This window comes from Ambystoma mexicanum, chromosome 12 (assembly GCF_040938575.1).
Source record: "Ambystoma mexicanum isolate Mex_15411 chromosome 12, UKY_AmexF1_1, whole genome shotgun sequence".
NCBI lineage: Eukaryota > Metazoa > Chordata > Amphibia > Caudata > Ambystomatidae > Ambystoma > Ambystoma mexicanum.
In genome coordinates, this window is record NC_090936.1 from 832,982,383 (window position 1) to 832,995,536 (window position 13,154).

General features: G+C 42.9%; 1 protein-coding gene across 3 annotated transcripts in view; it reads right to left on the reverse strand.

Moving 5' to 3' along the window:
• Window positions 1-13,154, reverse strand: part of MGAT4C (MGAT4 family member C) — a 1,956,087-nt gene that overhangs the window by 656,873 nt on the left and 1,286,060 nt on the right. The window lies entirely within an intron of this gene.

Sequence of the window (13,154 nt, forward strand, 5' to 3'; positions counted from 1 at the left end):
CAGGAGCCAACGGGAGCTGCTTCTTCTTTGATACTGTGTGAGGTTGGGCAACACCTCTCTCACAGCAGGGCTTGTCCTGGGACACCAGCATCAAAGGGCACATCCAACATAAATGGGCTAACCTCACACCAGTGAGTTGCTTACTGTTGGGTTAGATTTTTCAATGTATGCCAAATTTACCTTACTTGTGCGATCCCCCAGCACTTTTCGCTGGTCTTGTGGATTTCCTTTCTTTGTTCTTGGGAGAGTTGGAACCTTTTCCCCCACTCACCCATTCTTTTACTGTGGCTATGGGAGTCATTTTTATGTCTCTCCATACTTTATTTTTGGAGTCATGTTTTCCACCAACTTTTATAGGCATCTTTTTCTACACACAACACTCTGTGTGCAGTGTGGCTGGGAGCCCCTTGGGTTTCCCTTTGTATTTTATTTTATATTCCTTGGGTGAACTACTGTTTCCAAGGATAGTGCGATACTTTTTATCTCTCTTACTTTTAGCAGTGTGAGATCAGCACACCCCACCTGATGTGGAGTGCCAATGGGTTACATAGTATCCACTTTCTCACTGCTCCTGTAACATTTCTGTTACAGTAACAAGCATACCTGAATGGCTGGTAACAGTGGACATGTTCTAACAACGTTTGTGTTCTTTTTAATTGCAGGCTGTACTCACAGCCCTGGTAATGCACAGAAGGATCACCATTGACCCAACATGGTGGCTGTGTTCTGTTTTCGCCATTTCATGTGTGCTTGTCTGTTCTTGGTGCTTCTTTTTCCGTGCTGGGTGGGGAGGTCCTGGTTTGACGTTTGCCTTCGGCCGGAATCCCTCTGGAAGCCCACCCAGACTCCAGAGCATCTGAAACACCCTAGTCATTTGTCTTCTGGCATGTCTGCCTGGAACAAGTTCCTACTTGGAGGCTGCCTGTCCTGTAAGGACAGCCATCCCCAAATGTTGGAATGTAGCATGAGATCAATTGGCTGGGTTCCTGTATGAATGTCTTGGATCTGGTGGGACTAATGAGTCTTAATAAGCACCTCCGTTTCGAGCCATCCAACAACGAGCTGTGACCTTCCTAGGCTGCACACTGCCAATTCTCTGGGGACCTCGAGACTGAGTGCTGCTCATCGTCTTCTGAAGAATGAATCTCGCTGAAACTTCAGTAGACTCCTGCTGGACCTCCAGAAGCAAGATTCCACTCCTGAAAGTCCCCTCACCAGAGTGCTGCAAGAAATAGAGGCAAATCAATCAGATGACAACCGTTCTTCATCTGGTATCCTGAAAAGGCATCAGATCCACAGTTCCAGGAGAAGCTAACAAGTATCCTTTGCAGGGATCCTTTCATCTCGGCTGCTGCATAGACATCCCAACCTGTATCCTTTCTTTTGTCTGAAGACCAAGAATCCATCAACCGGGTCCTGCAGCTGCTGCATCATGAGGTCGTCAGCCTGCATCATCTTCTTCATTGCCGAGGTACTGTGAGAATCAAGGTAATACTTACATAGAGTTGGTCTGTCGCTCCTGTGTAGCTAGCGTGGTAATTTGTGTAGTTGGGAGTTTACCCATTCATGCTCACCCAGGCCTAATGCTGGAATGCTTTCAGGAAGCCTTCGACGAAGTCCCTGAACCCTTTTACCCAAAACAAATGTTACTTAACTGCTACAGAAGATTTTCCCAGGAACTCTTGCCTTTTCTACAGCTTGTGCTTGACCTCCAATCTGACCAGAAAAGAGACTCATAACTAGATAGGGAAAGACACCAAAAGCCCAGGCTCTGTGCGGAGATGGTTAAGTAACTTTCCTTGTGCTGGTGTTGTTTCTGTCATAAGGATCTGAAACAAAGTTCTTACTTACCTTTGAATTGTGTCTACTATTCTTAAAAGTATTACATGTAACTGCATCTTTCCTGAAACAGAATAGGTTACGTTATTACTCACCTTTGAATTGCATAGTGCCATTCTAGAAAGTATATACAAAGTTTACTACAAATGGGTTTTACTTACATGGAATTGTGTACTGCCATTCTCTAAGTCTTTTGCTCTGTGGTTTACTTACAAAAAGTATTGTATTGGTTTTATATTGTGTTTGCATATTGTGATAGTACTTACACTTCTAAAGACTTCTCTTTACCTGTGTATGCATATATACAATACACCATGAACTAAGTGTGTAAGTGTTTCTTTGGACCATATGTATGCTACAAGTAACTTCCTGCAGCCATCTCTTACTCCTAAGATAAGCCTGGCTGCTCAGTACCATGAGTGGTACAGGCCTATACTAAGAGTTGGAGTTCTGTATTGCCCAGTGGATAGTCTTATAAAGTCCTAAGTAGCTGGACCTTAGACAAACTGTACTAACACTTACCAAAGTGGTCTTGGTGCTATGAGTCTGCTAAGGGATTGAGTTTAGTATAGAAAAAGGAAGTTCAGCATAGGTGGAGGAAGATTCCACTATCTTGTTTCGCTCTATACCTCTTTCCTGCCCCCTCCACTTCCTTTAGCAGAAAGAATGTTAGGTGTGAAGCAAGCAGGCCGAGCGCACTTTTCACCAGAACAGGGATTGGATCCCTTAAAACAGGGTTGTTTTAATCCAATCACCTGGGGACTTTTGCCTATAAGAGAGGGAGTCTCTCACTCCACCTTTGATTCACTTTTAGACTTCAAGACTTAAGGAAGAATTCATTTTGACCTCGTTTTGGAGGGTTGACTTTTTCAAAGTCCTCAGCCAAAGAGGAGAACGGGGTTACCAAGGGGTTACCAAGGCAGAGACAAGTACAGCTCCCTTCCTACTCTCAGGGCACATTGGGGGTGACCTTTGCTGAGGACCAGTAACTGTAGTCTGCATCAAACCTCCCTAGGCTGAGAAAGTAGAACCTGAAAGAACAACCCCTGTCCTAAATCCACTGCAGTGGGTTTCACAGCACCCTGAAAGCCAGGACAGCCAGGATCCCTATGGTTGTGATCAAACCACTGTGAGTAACCTCCAAGCTCGCTCCCCATTCAAATGCTGCCAAGCCAACATGAACCAAGAGTGCTACATTTGGCACTCACTCGACTTCCAGCAACCATGCTCATATCATCGAATCAGCTCAGCGTTGTGCACCTCAGGAGGGTCCAGTAACCTGCCTGGCTCGAGCATCTGTTCACCTCACACTCTAATTCAAATCATTGCATCAGACACAGCATCAAACCACCAGGACTTTGCATTGCAGCTCAACTCGAACTGCTGGATCATCGTGTCAGGCATCAACTCAAACCAGCGTCACTCGTCTTGAAACATGCTCAATCATCAAACTGCTTCTGGTGATCCCTTCGATATGCACTGCTGATGCTGCTTTGGAACCGCATGGAGCACCCGCTTGACCTGACTCTACGGTAGCTTGCTGCCTGGACCAGCACAATTCAATGCTTTTGACACCAATACAGCCATCAGACAAAACTGGTCAAAGTCTGACTCAATGCTGCAGACAGGCGAACATTGGATTAAGGTACTAAGAATTGACCTTATCACCCTACCCCATCTTTTGGGGTCCTAGAAACGGACTGAACTGTCAATTCCTAAACAGGGACTCTCGTTCGTGCCTACACAGACAGCTAGTGCAATGACTCTTACCAGCGAAGACTTCCTGAGAAAAGTCAGATTGATAGCTTTTTTTGCAGATAAAGATGGTCCAACAGAGACCAACTTATCTGGTTTGACAAAACCTTCTTCCTTCACTCCCATTACATCAGAGGTTCCAGTTGAAGTGGTGACATTTGAAAAAATTGTACTTAAAGAACTTGAAAAATCTATTAAATTACCAAGAAATAGTGGTGGACCGAATCTTAGTTTGGTCGAATTCCAGGCCATAGATACTTTGTCGAAAGATCCTTCTATAGTGATTAAAGCGGCCGACAAAGGCGGTGGCATTCTAGTGTGGGATGCTAATGTATATGATAAAGAAGTACAAAGACTGTTGGACATTCCTGGCAATTATTTGAAAATTAACAGTGACCCTACATCGTCAATAAAGGCAAAAATACGGGCACTTAGTGAAAAAGCCCAGTGGGATGGCTATCTTTTGAAAAAAGAGCTTTAATTTCTTAACTATTCGGAAGAACGCATTCCTTTGTTCTACATAATCCCTAAAATCCACAAAAATACCAGCCAGCCACCGGGACGCCCCATTGTATCAGGGTGCGGCTCCATTCTAGAGCCCCTGTCAAAATATATTGATTGTTTCATTAAGCCTCTGGCTATGGCAACACCAACATTTTTATTGGACTCTAGGATTGTGATCAATCTGCTGGAGGGCTTGACATTTGACTCCACTAAACAAATTCTTGTCACCCTTGACATAGAAGCACTTTATACTAACATCTCTCAGGATAAAGCAGTAAATAGTCTGCGAATCATGTTGGATAGACGTCCTTCACCACATAATGTGTCAACTCAATTTTTGTGTCAAGCTGCAGATTTAGTCTTGGCAAATAGCTTCTTCAAATTCAAAGAAACTTTTTTTCTGCAAAGTAAGGGTACTGCAATGGGCTGTACATTTGCCCCTAATCTGGCGATTATTTTCATAGCCTTATTTGAAGGAAACAAAGTGCTACATGACGGTAACCCATTTTTCAAACAGATCAAGCTATACCGAAGATACATAGATGACATTTTACTAATCTGGGAAGGTAATACTGACACACTTCTCCAATGTGTGAATTGGCTTAATCATATAGACAACGATTTACATTTTACTTTTGAATTTTCTACTACGAGAATTTCATTCTTGGACCTCTCTATTTACATTGAATCTGGTCACATAAAATTGGAGATATTTAGGAAACCAACAGAAAGAAACACCACATTGCAATTTTCCAGCCAACATCCTAAAAGCCTACTACAGAATTTTCCACATGGAATGTTCTTACGGCTCCGGCGGAATTGCTCTAATGTGGTTAACTTCAATAAACATGCACAGGTTATGGAAACTAGGCTTATTGAACGAGGGTACCCCAAAAAACTAGTTAAACAGTCCAGGAAGCGAGTATGGTATGCGAACCTTGAAGCATTCCTCAGCCCGCAGACTAAGACTTCTGACCCAGAGCAATTGGTGTGTGTTTCCACCTTTTGTCAGCATAGTCAGGTGATCAAAGGTATCATTTTAAAAAACTGGAGAATCCTGAACTCGACAAGAATGAAACTTCAAAAACCACTATTTGACTTTAAGAAAGGGAAACATTTGAGGCAAAAATGTACTTGTGCTAACCGACTTCCACCAAAATGTCAATCTATTAGAGACACTAATTTAAACCCAGTAGTAGGGCATTACCCTTGCACGTCGTGTATAGCTTGCAAGTATTCAAGGAAAATGACCACCTTCGTTTCGGGAAGGAAAAACATGGGACTTACGCACTTTCACCACCTGTAAAAGCAAAATGTGGTGTATGCGATCCAATGTCCTTGTAACATGCTATATCTAGGAAAAACTTCAAGAGAGGTTCATGTTCGCATTAAGGAACATCGTTCAAAAATTCGAACTCGTAACCTCAATGCCCCTATGGTTCTTCACTTTGTGGAGACAGGCCATAGTGTGGAAGATCTAATGTGGTTCTGTGTTTAGAAAATTGTCACTAGTGGACCTGTTCAAACCAGCAACAAGTTGACATATAAAGAACAATTGTGGATTTTTAACCTTAAAACGTTAGACAAGGGACTTAACACGCTGGATTCTTGGAAGTTCAACTCACATTGACATCCATCCCTTGCTATTTCGTATTTTATTCCAATATTATGCATTAATTGTTTCTGTACACATCGTGACATTAACATTGGAATCTTCTAGTAAGATGTGCCAGAACAATAAGGGTAACGAAAAACTCAGCTCCAGCCTGATTATGCTCCAATGGCACTTTAATTACATTCAGCAAATGCACTAATTTTTACCAGGCTGCTCCATCATCAAGACGACCTGCATGGTGGGACAACCTAATGCCAACATATTGCCTTGCCAGTACAATAAGTGCAATGATAAACTTAGTTCCAGCCTGACCATGTCCTAATTGCAATTTAATTACATTCAGCTAATGTACTATTTTTTATCTGGCCGTTCCAACATCAGGATGACCTACAAGGTGGAACATTCCACTGCCATTCAGAGGTTCCCATACATAATATACAGCGAACTCCCCGGGTTATATCGTCTCTCCCACTGTTTTTCCTAATCAAGACGGACCCTTTAAATAATGACATGGTCCTAATCCATGTGACCGGCTTTTGTAGTAATCACATGGTCACGGTTGGAGTCCCGTCTTGTGCCACGCCCCCACACTTGCACGCAATTTGTATATTTGCGTGAGACTTAGGGAAATCCCAGAGAGACTTCTGCTTTCACTTCTGTCACGAACTGCCGACACAACGCGCTTCCGAAATTCAAATCGGATGATGCCTTTCACAGCGCGCTTGGCTGTTTTCAGCGTTTTACAGCTGCAAGTAATGGACTTCAATATATATATATATTTGACTCTGATGTGGCATCAACGAAATTTGGACAACAATTTGCTAACCTTTGCATAATTTATGTGTCCTTATTTTTTCAAACACAGTTACTATGACCATTTGGTAATTATAAGGTGTTGCAACTGCTACGCGACCCTTTTAGAGGCAGCAGCATGAGTGGACAGGATTTGGGTAATCATTCATTTTTATTGTCCCCCCCTTTTTGCACAGATACATTTGAAATTCGAGTCTTTCGAGCTGAAATGACGTCAACATCGGTGGTACATAAGTGTTAGGGAGAATTCTCTCTTTAGGCTGAATTTCCTAACCTAGTGAGTCCCCCAGCAGCTTTGCTGGATTTCTGGAGTTTGTTTTTTTCCTCCTGCCAAGAGTGAGACTCTTTTCCTCCCACTCTTGGATATGATTAATGGTATTCCTTTGACTGATAATGTGTTTAATGGGCTATGGGGTCCTTTACTCCATAGGGTCTCATATGTTTTTCCTATGTGTGTTACACAGCACCCTCCGTGCAGTAACACAGGGATGTCATAGTGACACCCCACCATAGACTCCATACCCTGGGACTGACTACTGTCTCCCAGGACATGTAAAGTCACCATTGGCTTTACTAGTCCCAAATTATTAACAGAAACCAGTACAAACCATCATATTGTGGACGTACTGGTCGGGGCAATTTGATTGCCCCGGGGTCTGTTAGTCGAGGGGGCACGTCTCCGTCCCCCCTGATCGAGTTTTGGCTGGTGGCAGTGGAAACTACTTTTTATATTCGACCGCAAATATTTTCCTATGGGAATTTCCCATTGCTCGAGGCTACCAACTTTAATTATTTAATTCTCATAGCCTCGAACATACCGCCGGTTTATTTAATTAATATTAATCCTCCGGTTGGTATTTTTTGCCAAGACTCGATTCTAAAATGGCGTTTGTGTTCTCTTCTGTGATTCCAACCCAAGTCGATCCCTTTGTTCCACTTTTTTGACGGGCCTCTCCACAGAATCCTCCAAAAGTGGTACCACTCTTTCTGGGTACCACAGGGGGTGTGGGAGGGGGTTTAGGCACCCTGCACCGAGTTACCTTGGTAACTCAGGTCGCACTCTTTTGTGATTGGCCCAAGTGGTGAGCTGGCCGGCTCACCACTAAGCATGTTTGAGTGACAGCTAGGCTGAGTGAATGGGGGTTTTCTGCATAAAAGCAGGGCTTTGGGGACTGGAACTTCAGAAGTCGCCACAGGACCTGAGAATCTGACGAGGGAGAAGCTGAGCCGACCTACCACGATGACACCACCAGTGGAGCCCTGCAGAACCGACTCACCACTTCCCGACGACAGAGAAGATATCCCCGGCTGGAGAGGCTTCTTCCCCTGACTGGTGGGCACAACCAGTTTTCCTTTCTTTCTTTGCACCCCATCCCGGTTTGTGGTCGAACTGCCTGTGCCAAGCACCCCGGCAGCGGGATAGCCACTCACCACTGAACCGCAAACCACCGGACCGCTCCTTGTACCTGAGAAACTCTGCAGCTGGTTTCTTCCCTGGCAGTGCAATGGACTCCTGTCTTCCTCCACGACGAGATCCTCTCTTCCCCCGGCCGAAGCACTGACTTGCACCCGCTGCCAGGAACAACTGCCCCTGCTGGAGCGTTCTCACCACTTTAAGGTACCGTGTCCGCCAGGCCTCCCTTTCTAAAGATTGCTACAAGGTAATAATAACTCCTTAACCTTCTGGATTGGGCTGGCCGCCTTGACCCTCTAACTGGTCCCTTTCTTTGGTCCAACTCCTTTTTTGAACCTTTACAAGACCTTTGTGCACTGCAACCGTGTGACCTTGGACACGTTTCGTTTGGATCCTCTGAAAGTGGATCCGGCCTCTTGAACTTCACGGTTTTACCTTGCCTTCCTCCCTTGTTGTGTTCTTGAAAAAGTGTTTGGATCTGTTTCAATTTGTTCTCTGCTTGTCTCTCCCTTTTTAAAACTAACTATTAGAGTGCCATCTATGTTAAGCGCTCACCGCTGTCTGAAAATAAGTGGGGCTTTACTTAAGACTTGTCTAATATTCTTTTAAGGGAGTGTATATCTTTTAGTGACCGTGTTTTTGAATTGCTTACTATTAGTGCCTGTGTGTTTTTCTAGATGTGGTTTTAAATAAATAATTATATCTCTTTTACACCAAGCCCTGGTCAGTGTCTACTTGTTCTATTGTGTGCTCTTGACCTATTGTGAATACTCTGTATACTGCCTAACTCTTCTTGAGGGAAGTCTGACTGCTCAGCCACAGCTACCAAGTGAATCTGTGTGGTACAGACTGCTACCAAGTGGGTTTACTGCCAAACACCTGTAGTCCTAAATCTTTTGCAGTGGTCCCAGAGGGAACTGCACAGGTTTCTGCCTAACAATAAGGCAGTAGTTGTTCGAGCACTGGAATAATTCCAGCTTCTTGCTCGAGGTGAGTGGCTGGCCTTTTAACATCCTAAATGCCCGGGCTAAACGCCACATTCAATATACATGCACTGTAACTAAAGTATCCCTCAGCTCACGATGTTTAACATGTTTTCTCAGATTTAGAATTCTCTTGAATTCTTTTCGAGTTATACTTGCGGGTCTGACCATCAAGAGCATATAATACTGGAAGTCAGGTTAGCATGGCTGTATTGGCCTTTGTGCTTTGGTTGTTCTGGTGTTTCCACAGTGCTGGTGTAGTTTCTCTTTAGACACAGTCTTCTTTTTGGTTTTTGGGCCTCACAAACCCACTTTGATACTCTGGAACAATAGACAACTTGGGATTCACTACCACTTGGTGACTCTAATTCAATTTTAAAGTGTAATTGATGGTATATATAAAAAAATGTATGTTGTTAGCTTGAGCTAGCCAGTTTAGGCAAGTGCACCACTGCATATAATTGTTGTACTTTTGTTTGTTTTTTTCAGTTGTAATATTGTATTAATTGTTTCTCCTGATGAAGACGTTGTTATAATTGTTTTCAAACGTCGAAACCGGTAGAGAAGAACATCTGGGGATGGGAATTGTCATTTTCTGTTGAATGCACCCACTCCGTGGAATAGAACACATCTTGGACAATTATTGTGTTGATTTACATTCAATGTGGATGAAATGAGATGATAAAGACTATGTGGGGTTAACTAATGAAGTGCTACTTCATATATATTGCACCAATTGTTTGGTTCAATTTTTATTGTGATTGAATGAGGCTGATTGACATGAGTTACAAATGATGGTTTGATTGTTGAGGAATGATGGTTGTGTTAGATTGTTTTATAATCTGGTGTATTATGCTCTCCTGCAATATTTATGTAATTTAATGCGTGCATTAATTGATGATTAATTAATTGTGGAAAATAATGTATCTTATCAAATACATTTTGATACCTTTATAAATTAAAAAACAACCTCTGGACAATTTTTCAGTATACTAGGTCCCATTTACACCTTTTTACATGAAAGACACATCCTTTTAATTTAACTGTGGTTGTCGATTGCCTTTTCATCCGTGGTTAACTATCCATACTTCTGCATCTTTCCAACTTCTGCATATTCTGTGTTCTCTCATACAAGGGCAGATTTTTAAAGTGTGTTTATATATCATACATTGGTGTGTTTAAAGTATAGGTATTGTTACAGAGCATTGATTGGACATTTTTTTTATTTTTGCCAGTTTTTACTTTGCTGTATGGGTTTCTACTGGATCTATGATTAGTCAGAGATAGGAGGCGGACAGCTGGACGTTTGGGGTCAAGTCCTGGCTTTATTAAACTTAAAGAAAATCCTCATTTAGCCCTATCACTATGGTGGACGTTTCCTATTCTACAAAACAAAAGAATAAAGAACAGTGCTTGTCAGACTGCCACACAAACACAACTAGTCACCTGTCCAAACTTATCCTTATCCAACAGGCCCTACCACTAAATAACAGTACATTCACTCTCTATCTGACTGAGACCTCGGCGAGGGGAATCCCCAGGATTCCTTAAATTGGCAGAGTTGCATGGGCTCTCGTCCACCTTGTATGTGCCGTGGTCCTGCCTTCAGGCTGCGTCAGTTCTGCAGGGCAGCAGCGGCTCCTGCTCTGCACGGTCTCTTTGCTGATGGTCCTTTTTCTGGCTATCGTCTTTTTCTGCTGCCTTTCTGCTCTCCCTCCAGGTAAGGAGCTTGTCCCTTACAAGCTCTGCCTGGGAACAAGCGAGACAGTCCCATTGGTCATAGACTTTCAGCTTCACTGCGGGGTCGGCAACCAAACCCAGCATTTTTTTAAAGTGCACACTTCTTTAGCAATTTGATCAACTTACATGTATGTAACAACCCGGTTGGACATGGGGTTTAAGAGAGATGGTACAGATTGCTTCACATGGCAGTCCTTGCCCCCCTAGTGAGAGCCTGCTTGCCCAGTCACCTAGGGAGTGTTTTGCATAGCAGGCTCACCCCCCTAGTCTCAGAAAAGGTGGCTCCCCCTTGGGGAGAAGGGAGGAATTCCCTGGACTCATCACAGATCACACTTGCACTGTTTGTGATAGTACTGCCCTCCCTCGGCCCACATTACCATAAAGGGCGAAGAAAGCATATCTCTTGGTAGTGCCCATTTTTACCTTTATGACTAGGATCACTGCTAATTTGTAGAAGTGTGAGGGCTGAGTAAATGGTTTCACTACTACTCACCCTTGCACTCCTGAAGAGCAGAAGTAATTTTGTCACACAAATATAGAGACATAATCCACAACCCCAGTAGTTTGCTAGATTGGATATTCACCAGCCAAAGTGGAAAAGAGGGAGAGAATCAGGACAGCTTCGAAAACAATGTTAACTGGGTAGGTCCATGCAGATGAAGGTACTGCGCCACTTATGGCAAACACAGAATGTAAAGACATAGATGCTAAATGGCAGTTATGTTAGAGTAGACATTATGAGATTAATTAAATATACAATCACATCAAATGAGCAATAGGATGTGTGCACAATGTTTTTATATATGTATAAATTGCACAATAAGGATTAACTGTAATAGCGTACTTCGTGCAATGAAATGCAATTATCTTGTCACACTAAAGAGAAACATACTGATTAACCCTGAAAGTAGTTGCCCACAAGATAGTTAAAGAGCACAATTGTATACGACCACTTGCAGGTAAAACGCTAAAGAACTTTATTTCCATTTTCTGGCTTCTCATAAAGATTTTCACTGTCATCTACTTGCGGCTGGTTATTTTCTCTTTTTTATTGCGAATCAGAACTATTTTCCTGTGCAAATTATAGCGGTGTGGCAGACACAAATTCCTCATGGCGCATATTTAATTCTTTGAGGGCGACATGTTTATGGTCGCAGCTGAACTTGTTTTGTGCCTGCTGCAATTTGTCCTTGCAAATGTGTGTCTTTGAGAAGTGCTCCTACCCAGTCACAAAATCCCTCTTTGTTGTTCAGCATCTCTATGCATTTTCTCAAGATTCATCAGAGGATACATCATGAAGTAACCATGTGCATAATATCTATACCCATGTGCATCACTTAAATAACACATTCATATGCCTAAGCATAATTTAAAGTTTTGTGAATTGACTGTTACTGTACAGCGTTTTAGTGAGCTAGCTGGGCAGGTCTGTCCTCATCTCAAAGCATTATTAAGTAAATGAACACATCCATTTATATGGATAGCAAACACTGCACAGTTATGGCCAAGAAGACAGCAATAAGGAAGAGAGAGGTGGTGCATAGATTTCAGAGCGCCTGATACTTGGTTTGTCCACTTCAGGCTGAGGATAAGTTGGCCAATGCAGTTCTTTGCAGCAATTGCGGCCAGAATACCAGCGTAGATATCATTATGACAGTCAGTGCTGCAGAGAACCATTCCAACGACCACTGTAACTGGTAATCAGTCAACAACAAATGATGTGCAGTCAGAGCTAAGAACATCTAGATGATAATTTAACAAGCACTACTACCAGACACGAGAAGTCTGCCTATGTCTTGTCAAAGTGTCAAGGAATCAAGGATTCGGTAAACACATGAAACACATGAAGAGACTGCTATCTACAACGCCGGCCTCATGACGTAAATACAAGGAATGCTAACTCAATTAGTAAAGGCAGTCAACTACATAAGATTGACAAAGAGGGCAGGCAAAGACTTGACAATACAGTATGGGATACCCCCATTAAAGTGAAGAAGAAAGAAAGAGGGCAAAAGCAAACCCTACTCAAATAGTTCCAAGGTGGGCCGAGAATTGCCTTCACCAACCAACAAAACAAAAATTGACTGATACGTTGTGGAAGGACACCTAGGTGCCAGCAGGAGCCAGCAGTCCACCCTATGGTATTCATGAAATTGGATTCCAGGTTGAAGAAAGTAGACAATATGACAGTGATTGCTATTAATGTGTATGGCTCTCCCGGGAAACCATTAGCAACTAAGGATATTTTCTCTTGCTGTATCCATTGTGATGAGTCAAAAGAAGGAGTCAGACACTTTAAGGACTGTGACAAACCTAGCAATATCGTCACTGATTCTCTGGTGGGAAGCTTCTCCTACATAGCCAGGGAAAGGCAGATACTGATCCTGGGGGCGGATATCTGCAAGAGCACTACAAAGGGGAAGAAACACTCCAGAGGGACAGAAGAATACTAGATAAAAATAGTCTTGCAGACACAATTCCCAATGACACA